Source organism: Uranotaenia lowii, chromosome 1 (assembly GCF_029784155.1).
Source record: "Uranotaenia lowii strain MFRU-FL chromosome 1, ASM2978415v1, whole genome shotgun sequence".
Taxonomy (NCBI): domain Eukaryota; kingdom Metazoa; phylum Arthropoda; class Insecta; order Diptera; family Culicidae; genus Uranotaenia; species Uranotaenia lowii.
This window is the reverse complement of record NC_073691.1, coordinates 155,754,008-155,768,089: the sequence shown is the minus strand read 5'-3', so window position 1 is coordinate 155,768,089 and position 14,082 is coordinate 155,754,008. Positions and strand designations below refer to the sequence as shown.

General features: G+C 34.5%; 1 protein-coding gene across 10 annotated transcripts in view; it reads left to right on the top strand.

The window, feature by feature from the left end:
• The window catches only part of LOC129740632 (putative uncharacterized protein DDB_G0282133), a 143,586-nt gene that overhangs the window by 111,025 nt on the left and 18,479 nt on the right, over nt 1-14,082 (top strand). The window lies entirely within an intron of this gene.

Sequence of the window (14,082 nt, the reverse complement as noted above, 5' to 3'; positions counted from 1 at the left end):
TATTACAACTTAAGACTAACTTAGTACTATCACTTTCACTATGCACTGCGACTGTTGACCGTCTGGAATCTCGAACTGAGTAAGAATCTCCTGTTGAGTTCTGGATGCTCCATATTTATACTGCCGCTTATCGCCAATGTTGTCCTTTATGGTAGAATCGAACTTTCTTGATGCGACGTGTTGTATTCATGAGTGGGACGGGTTCTGTTAATCAATCTATTTCTATGCTTTGTTTTACATCGGAGGCGACGATAACAATTTTATGAGTCCGTTGGCTCGATCCCATTAACCTTGTTTTGATAGCTTGTCGATCGGATGATGTTGTTTGTTTTAAGTCCGAGGTGTTGATTTAAATAATGTGTTGACTTTCGTTAACTCCCCCTGGCTTAAATATCTTTGTCCTCAAAGATGATTGAGTGTGCGGAACGGTGTTGGCATATTTATGAATGTCTCTATTTCCTTTTTTTCTGCTTCTGAAATGTCGTCGGGTATGGATGATGATTTTTTTATTTCTTGCAGTGAGACTTCGTTATTTGATATCGCTGGCATTTTTATATTGATTTTTGTTGATCTTCTAGTAAGAAAGGCGTAGGTACATATTATGGCTACTATTATTCCGATAGTTGTGAAACTGAGTGATCCAAATAGATTGATTTTCCATGATAGTGATTCGTTTGCAAGGTTCATCAACTGAAGTTTAGATCTATGTTCCAAAGTTAGGTTTTGTAAATATTCGGTTGGTGGAACGTCTATCATATTTGTTTCGAATGCAATTAATCCTGTTGTGGGATGATATGCTTTTGTTGGCATAATCATTTCGTAATTGCTAAATGTTTCTCCATTAATTTGGATGCTGCATCTTTCGAATTGTATCAGGAAAGATCCGTTCAATATTTGATTAAGGTTGCTGCAATTTGATGTGACCGTTGTTATAGCATTATTAATGAGTATAGTTGCGTCATTAATTCTTTTGATGATTCCATTGGAGTATACTTTTTCGTAAGTACAATTTGTGTGTTGACCTTTTATTAGTAGAGTCACACAATATGATGGGTCCTTTAGGTCTCTTAGATCACATATGTAGTTTTCGTCTTGCATTTCACATGGTGTTGTTACTTCGTAGATGTGTGAAGCGTTTCTTACTATATAGTTTTGTTTAATGAAGATTCGTTTATTCCTCTTGACAATTGAATCAATATAATCATACTCATATGTATATGGTGACATACGAGGTATTTTTAATATGTAGGTGATATGTGTTTTGTTCATTGTAACTTGTGCCGATGATTGCGATAATAGTTCTTCGAATGAATATACGTATATGTTATTTTTTTGCAGGAATTTGGCAATCTTTTGAAAGTCGTTCATGGTTAACAGTTTGCTACTTGGTATTCCGTGTTTGGCTAGTAGAATTGCGTCTGCTAATGATTCTATTTGATTTTGTAAGGAATCCAGGTTGGAAAGTATTATCAATTGGCTAGTTTCAATTGATTTATTCCTGAGGCGTTCACTTTCGATATTGAGTACGTTGTTGGCGATGTTTGATATTTGTTTGATGCGTTTTCCCACTTCTTGATTGATCATAATCTGCTTATTGTTGTTTTCGATAAGGGCGTTCATGGTGCTGTTGATGGTTCTCAGGTCCTCTGCATCGGGGTTTCCGGCTATCCACTTCCATACGTGTCCTATCGAGTCCCAACGTTTTCTTCTTAGTGGTATTGGTTTTAATTTTGTGAATGTTTCATACAATCTTTTGTTTTTAATTTGAATTAGTTCATACAATGGATTCTTTTGTGGTTTTTCTTGTATAGTTTGATTTATAATTTCGATCGTGTTTTCTAACTGTATAAGATCTATAGGATGTAGAATTCTGATGAAATTGGTTTTTATTTTTGCTTTCCCTAATGGTATGACTGCTAATGGATTATTTGTTAAATCATGTATCTGAACTGCTGAATTTACTGTAGACACGCAGATGGCGAGTCTGAAAAGAGAAATAAAAATAACTAATTATTTGTTTTTCTTAGATTTGTTTTGTGAATTTTTCTTCCATTTGTGTCAATTATGTAAGTGTGATGATTTTCTTTTACTTGTACAGTTTTGTATCTGCTTTTTCTTTTTGAAATATCTTTTGATTTCTCATAAGCATAACTATTTGGTTCATACGATTGATATTGACTCTCTTGTGTGTTATTATCCTTTTGTTTATGGATTTCAAGAACTTTTTCTTGATCTTTTTCTCTCAACTTATTAAATTCTTCTATTGGCAAGTTTCTTTTATTATTTCCTTGAAAAATATTCCTAGGTGTGTTTTTTATAAAGGAGTGTATACAGTTATTATATCTGTGTGTGCTCATTTGCATTAATGTTGTTATTGATACATCTGGGTTAAGTATTTTTAAACATCTTGCTATTTCTCTCAATGTTGAGTGACATCTTTCTATCTGACCATTTGTTTCTGATCTGTTTACTGGTGTTTTAAATATATTAATTCCTAAATTTCTTATTCTTTGCTCTATTACGTGTGATACGAATGTACTCTCATTATCCATTACAATATTAGCTGGTACATCCCAGTCATATATTAGTTCCATTAAAGCATCTTGTACATGTTGTATAGATTTTGATTTGATAGGTCTTATTTTTAGAAATTTTGAAAATTTATCTATTGATGTTATAAAAAGGTTTCCTTGGTTATAGACAAAAATATCAAAATGTACAATATCTCCTGGGTATTGTGGTACAGGTGTTTTTGTTGGTATGTATTTTTGTGGGTGTCTTTCGTATTTTTCTGTTTTACAAATTTCACAATTTTTTACGGTATTTTTGGTTATTTTAGCTAGTTTGGGAAAATAGTATTCTTCTATGAGTTGTGATGCATTTTCTTTTGCATTCATATGTGCAAAATTATGAATTCTTTTTATTTCTTCTATTTGTCTTTCTTCATCATTTAGGTCTTGAACTGGTACTTGTGAAAACCTAGCTCTTATTACTTTTGGATTAAAGTTTTCTTTATAGATTTCTTGTATTGTTGCCATTATTGGTTCAGTTGTTAATATTCCGTTTAAGATACCTGGTATTAAAAATCTTTTCATTTTATCTTTTAAAAACTCTGCTGAGAAGTATGGTTCAGTAAATACGTGTCTATTAAATCCGGGGAATGGATTCGAGTGTTCATATGAGGCAGGCTGTGATATCTTAAAAATGAGTTGATTTCTAAACACATTGATCGGGGATTCTGTTGAAGGTATATACGCTGAATCGTCGTCATCTGAGGAATGCATTGTTGGAGTAAGTGAATTAATTTGAATTCTTGAAAGAGCGTCTGCTACTACATTTGATTTTCCTGGTTTGTAATGCATTTCATAATCATGTTCTTCCAAAAATGCTTTCCATCTTTTTAACTTTGCATTATTATTCTTTGGTGATAACGTGAAAGTTAAAGGAAGGTGATCTGTGTAAATTTTTATTTTAGTTCCATAAATAAAGTTTCTAAGGGTTTGTAGAGCCCATACTACTGCAAGCATTTCTTTTTCGTTTGTAGCATAATTTTCTTCTGTTTGAGTTAATGTTCTTGATATAAATGTTATAGGTCTTTCTCCGTTATGAAATTGTTGTGATAAAACTGCACCAACTGCTTTATCTGATGCATCTGTTGTTAATATAAAAGGTAATTTGAAATCAGGAAATGAAAGAACATCATCTGATGATAAAACGTCTTTTAATGTTTGGAATGCTAATTTCGCTTCTTCATCGAATTTAATCTTATGATTTTTTGATTGATGTTTAGAAATTTGGCTATGGCCATCCTCTCCTCTTAAAAGTTTTGTTAAGGGTTTTGCAGTTTTTGCATAATCCTTGACGAAACGTCTGTAATATCCTGATAGTCCTAGAAAGGCTCTAAGGTCTTTCAAATTTGTAGGTTCGGGATATTTTTGAATACTTTCAATTTTTTTAACATTGGGTTTTAATCCTTCTTCTGATACTATAAATCCTAAAAATTCAACTTCTCTTTTAATAAATTCAGATTTGTCAGGTTGAATTCTAAAATTAGCTTCTCTTAGTGTATTAAAAATAGTTTTCATGTTTCGCAGGTGTTCTTCAAGTGTTTTTCCAAAAATTATAATGTCATCAATGTATACATGACAAATTTTTCCAATATGTTCTCGTAAAACGTCGTCCATTACTCTTTGAAAAATGGCAGGAGCGTTTTTTAATCCAAATGGCAATCGAATAAATTCGTATTTTCCATTATTGACGGAAAATGCGGTTTTTTCAATGTCTTTATTTGCCATAGGTATCTGGTGAAATCCAGAAGCTAAATCTAATGTCGTAAAATATTTGTTGTTACCAAGATTTGCTAAAACTGTAGAGGTTTCTGGAATTGGATATCTGTCACTTATAGTTTTTGAATTAATTTTTCGATAGTCAATTACCATTCTATATTTCTTTTCATTAGAAGCATCTAATTTTTTTGGAACTATCCATACAGGTGAGTTATATGGAGATTTTGATTGTCTTATTATCCCGTTTTTCAATAGTTGATCAATTTGTTTATCGACTTCTGATTTTAGAGCTTGAGGATAGGGATAAGTTTTACTATATACTGGATTTTCATCGGTTGTTCTAATGTTTGCTTCTATTTTGGTTGTAAATGGTAATTTCTCATCTGGTGGTTGGAATAAGTCTTGATAATTTTTCAACAAATCTTTAAGCTGTTCTTGTTCATTCCTATTAAGATGTTGATCTCTAATAGTAATTTGATTAACTTCTTGTAATTTGTGTTGCAGAAGTTTGATGGTGTGATTTCCGGGAAGTAGAATTTTTTCTCTTGGAATATCAATAATTGCGCCAATTAGTTTTAAAGTATCATGCCCTATAACTGCGTCAAAAGTTTTCAATTCTTGCATGTGGTAAAATTTAATAATTTCTTGGCTATAAGGTAGAAAGAATTTACCTTGGGAGTATCGATCAATGAAAATATTTCCTCCGACTGATGAAACATGAAAAGGATTTTTTATTTTATGGTAAATCTTCGTAAATTTCGGGTGTATGAAATTCTTGTTAGATCCTGTGTCCACTAGTACTTTCAATGGTTTTTCCTTATTTCCATGAAATAGAAAGTAAGGGAGAGAGGAATCTATCCTAAAAAATTGAACTCTGCATTTTCAACAGGTTCGTTTAATTTTTCTTGTTTTTCCCAACAATCGACATATTTCTGGTCTTGTTTTATTTTTCGTTTATTAATCGTTTGAATATTATTAATTCGTGGTCGCTTTGGGGCAAATTTTTGAAAAGGGTTATTCGGTCGATTTCCGTAGTTAATTTGTTTTGTTCTTATAGACTCATCTACCTCCATAGGTTCGGGTTTATCCATAGGTTTGGGTGGTCTGGGTGGTAGATTCGGTCTGTTATTAAAGTTATTAAAGTTATTAAATCGATTGAAATCACGATTAAATGGTTGATAATTAGGTTTATTAAAAGTATTATTTCTGAAATAATTCGGTATTGGAGGCAGCGGTCTTTGCGGCTGTCTCGGTGGAATCCTTGGTGGCAATGGTATTAAGTTTCTCGTTCCATGCGCGGTTTCTTGGATCCTGGATCTTGTGAACTGCTTCCTGTATTCAACGTTCTGAAATGAGATACAATAAGCGTATGCGCTGGCAAGCGAATCCGGTCTATAATTTTTTAAGAATCGGCTAACGTCTCCGTCTAAACCTCTTACAAAAGCGTCTATGGCTTTATCGTTGTAAGTTTCTATCATAGCCTTGCAGGCTTCAGGGTGTCTAAATTTCGGATCAGTTTTTATCTGATTTGCTATTAGCGATAGAAGTCTATTGACTTCGTCATAGTAAACTTCTAATGTTTTGTTCCTTTGGGAACAGTTCATTAATTGGTAATCTAAGGTACCAATGTCCCTCTTTTCTCCATAGTAAGTCATCAGTGTTCTTTTTATACTCTCGAAGTTAATGTTTACATTGGATGCTACTAGTGCATCATTTGCTTCGCCTCGGATTTTTCTCCTAATGGCTTTGCAAATTACGTGGAATCTATTCCTTTCATCCACTGAACTTCTGGTATTTGGTTTGTACATGTCGATTAATCCTTCAGCATCATTTAACCATATGCTAATTTCGTTTGGATCTCCAGTAAATACTGGTAGATCTTTAACAATATCGGGAATTTTTTCGATTGATGATGGATCGATTGGGGATCCATCTGTTTTTGTCAGATAAAGTTGTGGGTCTTTAAGATCCACATCCGGAATTGGAGTAGCAGTTGCTTCCAAAGCCGTTAATCTTGTAATAATCTCTTGAAGTTGAGATTGCGACATGTTTAAATTTATTTTATTGAATAAGTTACTTAAATCTTCCAGATTTTTTGTTATTTGTTTTTTGACACTGATGTAAAATACACTTTTTTAATTATTCACTTCTTTTGTATTGTGTAGTGTTATTTTTTCAAAAAAAAAACTTTATTTATTTACTTACATGAGAAAGAACATCTCAAGGGGACACCTCAAGATTGCGGGATCTTTTCTTAACCACTGTGTTCTGCCTTCTAACAGGGAACGTCCTGGGTTGTTTGAAGCGCGTGTTCGGGGATGATCCTATTACCTCCTTGTTTTTTCACTTATCTCGAACAGTTGTTTGGGTAAACAACTAAAACCAGTTCGAGTGGAACCTTCGTGTGCCTGTTTTCTTCTCGGTATAGATGATTAAGTCCTTTTTTGATTCGATACTGGGGATCACTCTATACGGCTGCACTTTGCGATAGGAAAACTAAGTGTAAAGTTCGGATGATACTTATTTTTTTCTCAACCGGTGTTCCTTTCACGTCCACGACACTCTAACGTGGTGAATCTAGATAGGTTTGGTTTTGACACTAAACTTTCACTTATAGCACACTCGGGTCCCTATTCGGGCGCCAGTTAAATTATTGTTGTCTAGGAAAGACTTTTTAAAAAATATTTATTTCATATTACAACTTAAGACTAACTTAGTACTATCACTTTCACTATGCACTGCGACTGTTGACCGTCTGGAATCTCGAACTGAGTAAGAATCTCCTGTTGAGTTCTGGATGCTCCATATTTATACTGCCGCTTATCGCCAATGTTGTCCTTTATGGTAGAATCGAACTTTCTTGATGCGACGTGTTGTATTCATGAGTGGGACGGGTTCTGTTAATCAATCTATTTCTATGCTTTGTTTTACATCGGAGGCGACGATAACAATTTTATGAGTCCGTTGGCTCGATCCCATTAACCTTGTTTTGATAGCTTGTCGATCGGATGATGTTGTTTGTTTTAAGTCCGAGGTGTTGATTTAAATAATGTGTTGACTTTCGTTAACTTATCGTTATGAAAATAATTACAATTCGCATTCCACGATCGCAGGCGTGGTTCAATAGAACGAGTTCCACATCGCCAATGGTTGCTACTCCGTGATCGACCGAGGCCATCAGTTTTGCTCAGTGGTCAGTGGATTGACAGCACATTCACAATGTTCAAACCTGATGCTCTCGCTTTGAACATCAATAACGGTGCCGGCCACGCCCTAGTAGTCAATTGATAGGTTGGAAAAGGTAGAAAGGGATGAAAGATCAATCTTGTGCTTTAGGATCGAGGTCACTTCTGCGTCCTAGCAAAACAATTTTGATAAAAGAATATGATCGGGAGACACTTTTGACTAGTGTGATCAAAACTATCAAGCCTTTTCTTCTATCTTCCTTCTATTACTTAATGAAATTAGTTTATATCTTTTTCATTAATATGATGCGCTCTCAATCTAACATAAGGTATCATATCAGTGATACCCTTACTAAAATAAAAAAAAATCCTGCACAAAAGTGAATTTCTAAAAAACCCTTTATTTTTTTCAATTTTGGTAAAGAAATAGCTCAGAAAATGATATTTTCATTTAACTGAAAATGAGTTTGTTCTTTTGATTGGAATATATAATACAGAAAAAAATTACAACTTATATTTATTTATTTATTTATTTATTTATTTCCATAGTAACCGTTAAACGTTAACGTTTAATATATGAAAAAATGTACTGAAGGAAAATTAGTATCTAGCTAAATAGATTCTCACCGTCAACCTTGTTAAATGAAAAAAAAAAACGCAAAATGGCTTGTTACGGTTGTAGGTTTAGAATAATGAAGATTTGAAATATATTATGCTAGGGCATTCTTATTCACGATTATTGCATTGCCAATTTTACAATTTCTGGCAAACTTAGTTCATCCTTGCCTCATACAGTGTAGAAGGTTATTAGTTTTTGAAATATCTTTAAAAAAATGAAAAAAAGATTATAACGGTATGTACAGAAACAAAAAAAACTTCGTTATCATACTTTTCAATACCTAGTTGAGAATATTAATTAATATCAATTAAAGTTTTTGCAATGTCAAAGCAAATCAAAGTAAGTATTCATAAACTCATTAGAAAAAAAAACCCAAATTTTGGATCAAAATAATTGATTTCAATAAAAATCTGAGCTTAGTTTTAGAAAACTTTTATCGTCCTGCTTGATTTTAAATGCTAGCCACGAATTGCCAAATCAAATTAGTAAAATTTTCCGAGCAATCATGCAACAATTGATTTTTTTTTTCAGTTGAAAAGTTTTGGATGATTTAATTGTATTTCTCATCTTTCTAAAAATATCATTTTAGTCCACGGGTCGCGTTGATTTCGTAACAGAATAATTGAATTACGCAAACATTGATCAAAGTGTTCAAGTTTTATCTACAAATTTCGCAATTGATTTGATTCGAAATCAATTACAAAATACTTATAGTAATATATTAAGTCGTAATAAAAATGGATGAGATTAAATAAGACATAATACTTAGCTGCTGTTTACTGCCAACTACTTTTTGCCAGAGGACATTCCGGGTATAGCATTTATTGGATCTATTTTCGATATCCTGACTGGTTGGCCCTGCTGTACCATCGGAGTTTGGAGGGGGCCGCCAACGACATGACCAGTGCAGACATTCCACTGATTAATGAACTAGGTATATTTCGACAATAAAACTTTTCTAAGGACATCAGTTTTGACACACGCAGAAAAAATGTATTCGTCCTGCTTCGTCAAAGCCTACTTTAATTCTGAATTTCAGATTTTTTTAATAGTTTAAATAAGCGAATAAATAAAGTGAATTCAGTTCACCCTTATGGTTCAGGATCAATTTTCTAAAGTCACAACATTATACAAGAACTTAAAAATGAATAATTATCTATATCTATATATGGTCGCGATTCGACCAGACCGAACTGAACGCCATAAACTTGATTTCGAGAAAATCGAGTTCTAAGTTCACAGCCCTACCAATTGATACCATTTTATAAGATATCTCATTTAATCATTTTACCATCACATTTAGACTCTTATAAAGCCGACGAGCATATACTGGTCGATTTCTGATTACACAATAAGCCGTAAACTGAATTTTTATAGCAATATGTTTGCACCCAGTTCACTCTGGTCGAACTAAAATGTTTGAAAAATTACCATGCGCTATCATTTGACTGGACAATTTGTTCTAAACGTAGGAGCCTACTAATAGGCGCTTTACGAGCAGTACCCAACGAGTATGGGTGATGCTTGGAAAATTTTTTTTTTCGTTGAGCCAGAGTGAACCGAGCCATACAAATTTCGCACTTTTGAAGTCCGGAATATCTTTGATTGTTACTTACCGGTTGCGTTCTGAACGACAGTAAGCAATAAAATAAAGTATCTTTCATCGTTAAATATTAAAAATTCTAACATCCTCTTGAGTAAATTGGAATACAATACTCAAGGGATTCGGTTCAGTCTGGCGGAGCGAAATTTTAACAAATGCTTACAATCCGAAATATAAAGTTTTTAGCCACGGGAACGTTTTTTATCATTTAATTCATCAGAAATTAGTTCGAGGCGAGCCGAAGAACTGTATTGAATCGGAAAAACCAACACACATAAGATTATTTCGCACAAAATCAGTTTTCATGACCAAAACAGACTTTTTGTCTTCACCTCTAAAATGGCTCTCAGTTCACTTTGGCGCAACGCATTTTTGCCAATTCCACTGTCTACAACATTGAAATTTTCTAATAAAATCAGAAAAAATAGGAAAAATGTTCTGATTTTCATTGGACAGGTAGTTTATCATGTTTCGCATCCTCTGCCATAGATAACTCATTTTTTTTCAAATTGGCGTTCAGTTCGGTCTGGTCGAATCCAGGCCATATATAAAAAGCAATTTCTGTGGGTTTGTTTGTTTGTTTGTTTGTTTGTCCTCTATAGACTCAGCCGTCTTAAGAGCTAGAAAGCTGAAATTTGGCATGTATGTTCATTAGGACCAGGAATGATGAAAAATGTTTTCGGATTTTCGGATGACCCCTTCTGAAGGGGGTCGTCCTTGCAAGACAAATATTGTTTTCGCGATATTTACGTTATTTTTTGTCGGATTGTGATGAAAATTTGCACATGAGGGTTTTGAGAGATGGCCAATCGATTCCAGGCATTGCATTTTGGGTCAGGGGTCGGCAAAAGGGGTCGTCCATATCGACTGTTTATTGTTTTTGCGATATTAGCGTTATTATACATCAGATTGAGATGAAACTTTGCACATAGTAGTTTCGAATGACGAGCAATCAATTCCAGATGCTAAATGCGGAGTCAGGGGTCGTCCAAAGGGGTCGTCCATATTAACTTCCAATATCTTAGTGATATTGAAGTTTTCATACATCGGATTGGGGTGAAAACTTGCACATAGGAGTTAGTAGGGACAAATAATAAATTTCACTTATCCAAATTATAGTCAGGGGTCGGCCAAAGGGGTCGTCCATATTAACAATTCACTGTTAATGCGATATTGTAGTTATTATACAACGAATTCAAATGAAAATCGGCACACGAGAGTTTTGAGGGACGGGTAATCTATTTCAGGTATTAAATTCAGTGTAAGGGGTCGGCAAAGGGGGTCGTCCATATTAACTTTTCCATATTTTTGCAATACCGTCGTTATTATACATAGGATTGGGATGAAAATTTGCACACGGTAGTTTTCAGGGACGGGCAATCGATTTCAGATGTCAAATGTTTTGCCGGGGGTCGACGAAAGGGGTCATCCACATTAATTAAGTTTTCACTGTTTTTGGCAATATTGACGTTATTATGCAATGGATTGCTTAGGAAATTTGCACACGGGAGTTTTGAGGGTAGGGTAATCGATTTCAGATATCAAAGATTGTATAAGAGGTCACCAAAAGGGGTTTATTTTTTTGGCAATAATTGCGTTGTTATGCAACGATTGAGTCGAAATTTATACACGGGGGTTTTCGCCACAGTCAATTGATTCATGATTTCAAATTAAGTATCAGACGTCAGAAAAGTGATCGTCTAATATTTTTGCGATTCTTACTTAACAATGTATTCGAAAGTGCATCTGGAAAATGCTTGGCTATTGACTTTCATACATACTGTTCATAACCTATTCCAAGTTTAAAGCGAAACGGAGTTCGTATGGGATCAGCTAGTATATATATAAAAAGCAATTATCTGTATGTTTGTTTGTTTGTTTGTTTGTTTGTTTGTTTGTCCTCTATAGACTCAGCCGTCTTAAGAGCTAGAGATCTGTAATTTGGCATGGATGCTCATTAGGACCAGGAATGATGAAAAATGTTTTTAGATTTTTGGACGACCCCTTCTGAATGGGTCGTCCATACAAGACAAATATTGTTTTTGCGATATTGGCGTTATTATATATCGGATTGTGATGAAAATTTGCACATAAGTGTTTTGAGAGACGAGCAATCGATTACAGTTATCAAATTTAGGGTCAGGGGTCGGCAAAAGGGGTCGTCCATATCCACTGATTAATATTTTTGCGATATTGGCTTCATTTTACATTGGATTGTGATGAACATTTTCACATGAGCGTTTTGAGAGACGAGCAATCGATTACAGTTATCAAATTTAGGGTCAGGAGTAGGCCAAAGGGGTCGTCCATATTCACTGAATAATGTTTTTGCGATATTGGCGTTATTATACACCGGATTGTGATGAAAATTTGCACATGAGTGTTTTGAGAGACGAGCAATCGATTACAATTTTCAAATTTAGGGTCAGGGGTCGGCAAAAGGGGTCGTCCATATCCACTGATTAATGTTTTTGCGATATTGGCTTTATTTTGCATCACAATCCATGTGATGAACATTTGCACATGAGCGTTTTGAGAGACGAGCAATCGATTACAGTTATCAAATTTAGGGTCAAGGGTCGGCAAAAGGGGTCGTCCATATCCACTGATTAATGTTTTTGCGATATTGACTTTATTTAACATTGGATTGTGATGAAAATTTGCACATGAGTGTTTTGGGAGACGAGCAATCGATTACAGTTATCAAATTTAGGGTCAGGGGTCGGCCAAAGGGGTCGTCCATATCCACTGATTAATGTTTTTGCGATATTGGCGTTATTATAGATCGTATTGTGATGAAAATTAGCACATGAGTGTTTTGAGGGACGAGCAATCGATTTCAAGTTTCGAATTGCGGATCAGAAGTTGGCTGAAGGAGTCGTGCATACCCAACTTTAATGTTTTTGCGATTTTGACGTTATTCTACATTGGATTGAGATGAAAATTTCCGCATAGGAGTTTTGAGGGACGCTCTTTTGCTTTCAGGTTTCAAATCTTGACTCAGGGGTCGGCAAAAGGGGTTATTATCTGTTCACTGATTTTACGATATTCTCTTGATTGAGCATAGAATTGTAATGAAAATTTACACATGGGAGATTAACAGAAAAGATAATTGATTTCAGGTGTCAAGTTTTGAATCGTGGTCAAAAAAAGGCCGTCCATGTTAGTTGCTCACTGTTTTCGTGATATTGTCGTGATCATGCATCGGATTGAGATGAAAATGTTCAGATGAGGGTTATAAACTATGAGCAGGTAGCATGTTCCATGTCAAGGGTCGGCGAAAGGGGCGTCTGTATTCACTGTTCACTGGTTTCAGGTTCCTGACGTTATTTTACATATAATTTGGAAAGAAAAAATGGCAAAAGGGAGTTTTGAGGAACGTAAAATTGGTTTCAATTATCGAATTTCGGGCCATGGGACAGAAAAAGAGGGTTTCACTGAAAGTTCAGTGTTTTGTGCAATAATTTTGTTGGAGGCAGTTAATTGATTTAAGTGTGAAGGTCAAGCAAAAGAGTCGTGCACATAAACAAATAGTACATGTTTCTGCCATAATGTCTAGATTTTGCAACCGATCGAGAAAAAAAACACTCTCACATAAATTTTAATAAAAAGCCAATCAACCGTTTAATTTGAATTTCAAGTAATAGTAATAGTAGCGACTTTAAACACTGTTGAATTTTTTCCCCGAAATTGTCGAAAGAATGTTTCGAATTCATTTTCTAAACTCATTTTGACATACCAATGAATTAAAGCGAAACGAAGTTCGTACGGGATCAGCTAGTATAATATAAGGTTGCCAGAATTTTTTCAGCACGTATCCGGGCCGGACAACTCCAGGCTATTTTATCTAAAAACTTTACAAAATCCGGGCATTTGATTCCAAAATGTTGACCAAAAATCCGGGCAAAATCCGGGCAAATTTGGTCAAAACCCTGGAATAACTCAACACAAATCAAGAAAAAAAAACTTGAAATCCGGGATTCCGGGCTGGACCGGATTTTTGTCAAATTTTGTATTAAATATCCTGGCAAACCCGGATAAAACCGGGAAATCTTACAACCTTAATATAGTAGCAAACACAATTTGTTTTAATTTTTTTTGTATTCATGCATTGTTGAGCAAAAAATCATAGGTAAAAATCAGAAATCAAAACCCCCGCCATGAGTCGGTTCTTCCTACGGCCCTGTTTAGAATATACTATAAATATGATTGCTATTTTCATCAAGAACAAGGATTATTGTTGATCCGTTTCTTACAGATAGATATCATCCGAATGCATAGCTCAGTAAATAAGAGATTTTTCTATGAAACCGGTGGCTCGGAGAACCCGGAAGCTTGGATAAGTGAGTACATCGGTACTCATTTGACAGACTAAACTAAATAAGTAGT